The 7,508-nt window shown below is 32.5% G+C and overlaps 1 long non-coding RNA gene across 2 annotated transcripts; it reads left to right on the top strand.

Annotated features, from left to right (window-relative positions):
- On the top strand, positions 1-2,053 carry LOC116403308. Of its 2 annotated transcripts, none has more exons than XR_004215994.1 (2): positions 1-828; positions 1,755-2,053. It is a non-coding gene; the product is annotated as an uncharacterized LOC116403308 (long non-coding RNA). The 2 variants fall into 2 exon arrangements; XR_004215995.1 differs by having other exon boundaries at positions 1,740-2,053.
- Positions 2,054-7,508: the final 5,455 nt, after the last annotated feature.

Here is a 7,508-nt window from a genome sequence, read left to right as displayed (position 1 = left end):
CTCTTCTTCTTCTCTTCTTCTTCTTCTTCTTTCTATTCTTCTTCTTCTCTTCTTTTTCTTTTTTTCTTCTTCTTTGTGGAAGATCCACGCGTCGCCCCTCCTTCTTGATTTTCTCTCCCTTCTGCTAACCATCTCTCTTCCTCTCTCACGCACGCCGAAAACAATGCGACTTTTCGTCAACGACACGCCGAAAACCTCTTCTTTTTCTCCTTTAGCCGATGCCACCACCCAATACCCCTTTCACAGCTGAACTTGCCGATGAATCTCAACCACCTTGTGCGATAGCTCGTTGGAGATCAAGCCCATCATGGTCTGTCTCCATTCTTCGTTCAGATTCAACTTCTAGTGTTTTCATTTTCACTCCAATTTTCTTTTTATTTCTCTTCAAATGCTTACATTTTACCCACAATATTAAGGTATTTTTATCAAAGTTTCATTATTTCTATTGTTTGTATTTGTACCGTATATTAACTTCAAATGCTTTCATTTTACCCACAATTTGATATATTGATGGTTCTTTTTATGGAAAACATCCCTCATAGTTTTTCTTTTATAGGAGATACGTGTTTGTTTTGTCTACCATCCTATTTAATATTGTTGTTTACGATCATTTTTCTAATGTGAATCTACATTTTTTCTTTATGATGGGCTATGTGATGAAGCATTTTGGTAGCTTCCAATGTGTTTGATGAAATGCCTCAATGAAGCATTTGGTTGATTTTTAATTGATTTTTGTTCGTTCGAATTAGGAAATCAAGGCCAAGGGAGATTTCGAGATTTCATGGCTATGGGCTGAAGCTTTGAGAAAAAGAGAATGAAAAACGAAATGTGAGATTTTAAACTTTGATGATGTGTAGGGTGTTTTTGTTTGTCTATGCATTTCCCAAGTGAACTTGAGTACTTTTGGTTTTTCTATTGATCTTTTGTTTATGGTTACTATTGAGTTGTATAGTAATTGCATGATAGTTATAACATAAACAAACTATATATATAAACTTGAACACAAGTGCTTATTATCTAACTCATTACTAAATTGTTGTAATTTGGTTACTCTTGATTTACTAATGATTGAAGATTAAAAAAGTTATGAACATTTTCACTATGAGCAAGAAATAAACTCTTTATGTTGCTAATGAACTTATCTTGATTTATAGGAAGCTCTGATAAATCATCAATTTAAGCAATTGTTTTGGCCTTGTTATAGTTGTGAATTCTATTTGGTTTGTTATCTATTTGGTTTTTGGCTTTAAGTTTTTGAAACTTAAGCCTATACACATTTTTTTTACATCTACTTTTTATTAATGTTTTTAAAATTAGGCCAAATTAGTGTTTCTGAAACTGTCATTATTATATGTGCTATAAGTCTTAAAGAAGTTACTCGTACAGAGAGAGAAGCATTACATGCTAGAAAACAAAGATTCTAGTGACGCCCATTATATAGTTCCAGACTTGGAGAGTTGGTAAGTTATTTTGTGGTGTTAAATTCCTTGTAGGCATTTATGTGATATACTTTTTTTAGGAAGAACACTATATTTGGTACCTAAGGCCTCATGTATAACTTAACTTTTAGGCTTTTATTTATAGGTATTACATTTTTCATTATTGAAAATTGCCTTAACTTTATTTCCTTCGTATATGTTGTCCATGTCGGTAGAAATTACTTTAGCCAATTTCACAATTTGAGTATTACAATTTGGTTTGGTTTAGTTCTCTAACCTAAAGACTGGTCATTGAAGAAGATCAATAAGTTTCAGGTCAATCATCCATGAAAATCTTCAAGCCTAAAGACCAATCATCCAAGAAAGATTATATTAAGTTCGAAGATCGATTCTACCAAAGATCAAATCAATGGACTATCCAAGAAGACCATCGAGTCCAAATAACGATTATCTAGGAAGATCATCAAGCTCAAATGTCGATTATCCAAGAAGAACAAGTCTAAAGTTTAATGTTTATTTTTCTTAAGAGAAAGCATCAAATGATCATGTATTAAAAATTGTACCAAGTCTATGGAAATTAATACAAATACAAAGTTCAAATTCCACAATTTAAATTTCTCTTGAAATCTCGCGTGAACAATGAAAATTAGGTTCTTTTGAATATGAGAAGATAGTAAAAGATATACGCAACCCCACCATAGCTTGGATAGATATTTAATACGAAAAATTTATCTATACGAAAAGATTTATCTATACGAAAAGATTTGTTGATAGATGTACTAACGCTTCTTTATACCAAAAGAATTAATCTTGCACTTGAGATGTTACAAGCATATTGGACAAAAAAATTAAAAAGATTATAATAAATGAATAATGTGTTATACTTTTTAGTGTGTGGTTGCACATATAGTTGATTCCAACATGTTGTGTTTGGGATTGGGAGCAGACCATGCAATTGGTCCTTTGGGCTTGCAATCTAACAATGATGCAGGCAATGGTGCCCTTGCACCCATTCCATTGGGATCAAAACTAATAAACTCGTCAGAAGTTGGAGGAAGGGAAATTGATGACGATGATTCAGGTACTTCAGCAATAGATTCTCTAAAATTACGAATGGTAGATTCTTCCAGAGTCGTTGGAGGTTGTGCTAAATCAAGCATGCCTCTAGTAGTTGCCATGATTTTGGATGGAGAAGACATGGCAATGAGGAAGAAGAATGTGAAGAAAACAACATCATGTTGGAAAGCCATTCAACAAAAATGAACAATTAATTGGACTAAAAAAAATAACAATTGAAGGGATGGTTCAAGTTTATGAGATTTTCTATGAATATCGGATGTATTATGTGATTTAAATAAGTTAGTAGAGAGAGAGATTGAATTGTATAAACATGGAAAATTCAACTATCATATCGTTGTTCTTAAACTACCTTTGTCCTCAATTTGGGTTCATAACTAATCCGCGTAGATCGTTCATAATTTTAAAAGTTCTACAAATTAAACCTATCACAAAAATTGTCTAGTTGTCTCAAGTGCACCACCAGGTCTTTTATTTTTAGCTTTATATTGCATTGTTGAAATTTATACTTCTCTCTTCCGTATAATTCATAATACAATTTGAGCATTTTTAAAAATAGCAAGATAAATTAAAATATTTACAAGTTATAGCAAAATTTTGGATTTTATCGATGATAGTCACTAATAGACTTCTATCACTATTTATTATTGTCACTGATAAAAGAATATCAATGGTTATCAATGTCTATTATTGATAGAATATGAAAATTTTGCTATATGTTTGTAAATGTCTGGTCAAATTTGCTAATTTTGACAATTTTCCACGTAATTTTATATTTGTTCAAGAAAAAATTCAATTAATGACCATATCGTACGTTCGATGGGCCGAAGTATATAGTTGTAGATAGAAACACAAACCACAAACCACTTCCATCTTTGGATCTGTACAACTGTTTTCATTGGTTGTGGTTTTTTTAAGAGCTCATCATGCAGATGAATGAGTGCAAGCAAGACCATGTTGAAATGACGCGAAATTGTCTCACCCGACCGCATGAATTCCCTATGAATCACACGGGTTTTCACTTCATATGCAAGTATGTAAAGGAACATCCCCACCATCCCCTCAACATCGACGACTTCCATCGACGTTAGTCTAGCGATGGTCCTAACACTACCAAAAAAATGACATTCTATGACAGTTGATACAATTCAAATTAAAAAGGAGAAAAGAAAACTATCACGAAATGTCAAAACACGCGTTTTTGTGGAAAAAAATGTTGTTTTCGGATTCTACCTTTCGTGACAGTTATTTGTCATCATAAAAGGTAAAAGTATTAAATAATTTTATTTTAATAAAATTTATTAAACTAAAATAAAATATATTTATAATTTTCTCTTCCCCTTTCTCTCCATCTCCATGAAAGAAATCCCTTCTCTCCGTCTATTATTTTCGGTCAGCCACACAAAAACCCCATATTTCTCATCAATTTACGACGACCACAAAAGTTAGGGTCCACCATACAGAAGTTCTTCAGTGACCCACACCAACCTGTACCGCCTATTCGCGAACGACTGTTGGTGACCCACGACGAACGACGGTAGGTGTTCCACGGCGGTCGAATGTATTACCAATCGCTATCTTCATAGATATATGGTCGATCCATCAATACTGAAAGCCCTGATTTTTCAATTTGGTGGATTTGATATGATATCAAGAAAAAATTTGTATTCATATCCCTACATTGAGCGCTAGAAGAAGAAATTGAGGGTACAAAAGAAGATTTCTCTGAGGACTTACTGCTTAAACCCTTGCCTGATCGCAAGGTGTTGGCGCATTTTCACTTCCAAAGCAGAGCTCCTTCGTCCCACTCTAACTCCTATGGTCGCCACCACCACCTATTCCCTAAGGCCATTTCTCAATGGGTACTTTAGTATTTCATTCTTTCTTTTTTCCTTCTCTATATATGTGTGTGATGTATCAACTCTCTTCTCATATGTCCTCTCGATTAAGTTCCTCAAAAAAAAATTAGAAGTGATTTTTGTAGTTCTTTGTCAAAGCATAGTCAAAATATATTGTTGCGAGGCACTGTGGGGGCATTAATTTAATTTTAAAAATATGAAAGACCTTAAAAGGTTCGGTGAATTGGGTAAAATCAAAGGCTTGGAGCTCTTTACTATCCCTACATTGAGTGTTGGAAGAAGAAATTGATGCAAGGGTGTTCATGTGTAGCTAGCAATATTTGAAAAGCAGAAGAAAATTATCGAAACAATTTCTTTCTTTATTTTGGCAGTGTATTTTGCAAAAACTCTTTTCACACAATAATTTGGCCGAAGATCTTAATCCTTCTAGATGTTTTCCTTTTTATGCAACTGGTTGTTGCTTATTGATCATTTTGGTCTGAATTGGTGTCACCTAGAATAATCCTCCCCTTCAAATCGCCATTTTCATATAAATACTTAGTTGAGGTGCCATAGGATGAACCAAACATATGAGAAGGCTTAATCATGGTTGAATGCACATTTTTTAAAGGTTTTGGTAGAACATATTGTTCCATCACTACTTCGGGTTTGTGATGGATTCTGTGTGGATAACAATGACTAGAAGATTTTATGAATGACTCGAGGAAGAGACTAATAAACATTGAACTTGTAGTTTCATGTTTCAAAATGAAATGACCATGATAAGCTCTTTTATAAATATACCTCTTTATTGAAATATTCAAATAAAGGCTTGCAAAAATTGACACCAATTGTTTTCCTTGGTGAAACCATTCTGGTTTGGCCTAGTGGCAAAAAGGGAGACATAGTCTCAATAACTTTTTATAAATTTTAGCATGAATTATTTACTAAGTAATCATTGTATTTTGCTTCTTTAAGAGAGAGAGCTTACTGTTGTCAAGATAAATGTAGTTGATGGCGACATAATTACAAATGAACTCGAGGTTAGTTTGACATCTTCATTGTAGAAATCATGTGGCTTATGCTAACAAGGATCTGGCCAGGACTATTCTAAGCTCTACATCTATAAAGCTACAAATTGTGATGATTTGATGTGGCTTATGTTAAAAAATATTTGGGAGAAGTGGATTCTGACTTCAATTTAGACATATCCTTTTGATCATTTCTATTACTACCATGTTTCTAAATTGTTTTGTTTGGAAAATTCTTAAGGGGAAATTGTTGGGATTTATGTACTAAAACTCGTAGATTGTAAATATAATTCGTTGACCGTTCTTAATAAAGTGTTATTATTGTAATAGTTGTTATTGATTAAATTATTAGTTTTGTCTTAATAACCAAAATCCAATAAACTAACATCCTAAACTGTTTAATGAGTCTTGAACAATATTTAGAGACATACAAGGATCAATGTTCAAGATCAGATTAAATGGTTTATAGTATAGGGATAAGGCTGGGTACCTTATCCTGGTAAAACTATTGATACGACTCACTTTGTATTTGATACAAACGCAATGATCCAACACGTTCGTGTAGTTGACATGTGAGTGAGGGTATCTTATGCAATGAATTTGCATAAGATCGGACTGCAATATAGCAACCACTAGATGTAACTCCGGTAACTAGTTAGGTTTCTATTTCACTAAGATGACCTAGGTAACTTAGTCTTAATCCTGAGTGTGTTATGAACTCATGTTCGCGAGGGATTGTCCTTTGATTTGTACGGATGAGAATGGCCAGATCGCCGACTAAATAAGCTTATCATTTTTGGGACAAGATCGAGTAGGGAGCTGGGAACATAATTACACAAGATGGAATTCACTCATTCCCTACTTTAGGGTAAGTAGATAAGTATTCCTTTAAATAGTGTCTGCAGATCTTGAACGAAGGGCCTACCCTCTCTATGGCACGAGAGGGGTTTTTGTTTATTGGTAGGACCATAAACAGGTTGTTCATTAGAGGAGCACTGATATTTAAGGATTAGAGGTAACCCAGGGGTAAAACGGTAAATTGACCCAACTGGTGTTACAAACACTCATGAAGGACTATTTTAGTGTTATTGGTTTATATCCGTGGATACATAAATATATCTATAGTGAGAAGAGTTCAGCTATAAGTCTTTAGTGGAGTGTACACACAGATAACGAATATTGATTAATGTGGTTAATGAGTTTAGCCAATTAATCTCAAATCATTGTAGTTTCTGATATGTAGGTCCATTAGGTCCATTAGGTCCCCTTCCTAGCTCGTAAAGGGCAATGGGATTTATTTATATTGGTTGTAATTTGAAATGTTCAACCTTACTTTGGGAATTAGTTTAATGTAGAGTGATACATTATAATATAAAGTTTGTGAAACTTTATTATATAAATTTAATTTTGGATATGATTCAAAATTAATTTATGAAAGATAAAATATTTGAATGAGTTCAAATCTTAATTTAATGTGAATTTGATTCATATTAGAATTATTGATTATGAGAGAAATTTATATTTAAGTTAAATATAAGATATTTAACTTAGCTATTAATTAATTGAAGAATTAATTAATAATTTAGTTTTATTTAATTAAATTTATAAAATAATATTGCAGAGATATTCATTCAAATAAGATTGAATGAAATATTAATTAAATATAATTTAATTAATTATATTAATATAAATCTATAAGATATTGGAGAGATATTTATTCAAATAAGATTTGACGTAAATATTAATTAAATATGATTTAATTAATTATTAACTAATTGATTAATTGTTAATTAATCAGTAGATTTGATAATAGAATCTCATGATTCTCTCCTACTCCTCTTCCAATTTCAAAAAGGAAAGAGAGTTATAAATATCTAAAAGAAAACAGTTTTTTTTAACGAAATTCATTAAGAAAAATAGGTTTTTTATCTCTGCAAAAAGAAAAGGTTTTCTCTCAAATATCTCTAAACCTTTTTCCATCCAAATTGGTTCCCACAAACCAATCTCATCCATAGCATAGGAAGGTCTCCGACTGGTGGTGTCCAAAATTGGAGATTGAGTTGTAGATTCAGAGACATCATCGAAAGTAAGTTGTCGTATCTTATCTTTAAAAGCATGCTGTA

This window comes from Cucumis sativus, chromosome 4 (genome assembly GCF_000004075.3).
Source record: "Cucumis sativus cultivar 9930 chromosome 4, Cucumber_9930_V3, whole genome shotgun sequence".
NCBI lineage: Eukaryota > Viridiplantae > Streptophyta > Magnoliopsida > Cucurbitales > Cucurbitaceae > Cucumis > Cucumis sativus.
Note: the sequence above shows the minus strand (reverse complement) of the source record. Positions and strands in the feature narration are given on the sequence as shown.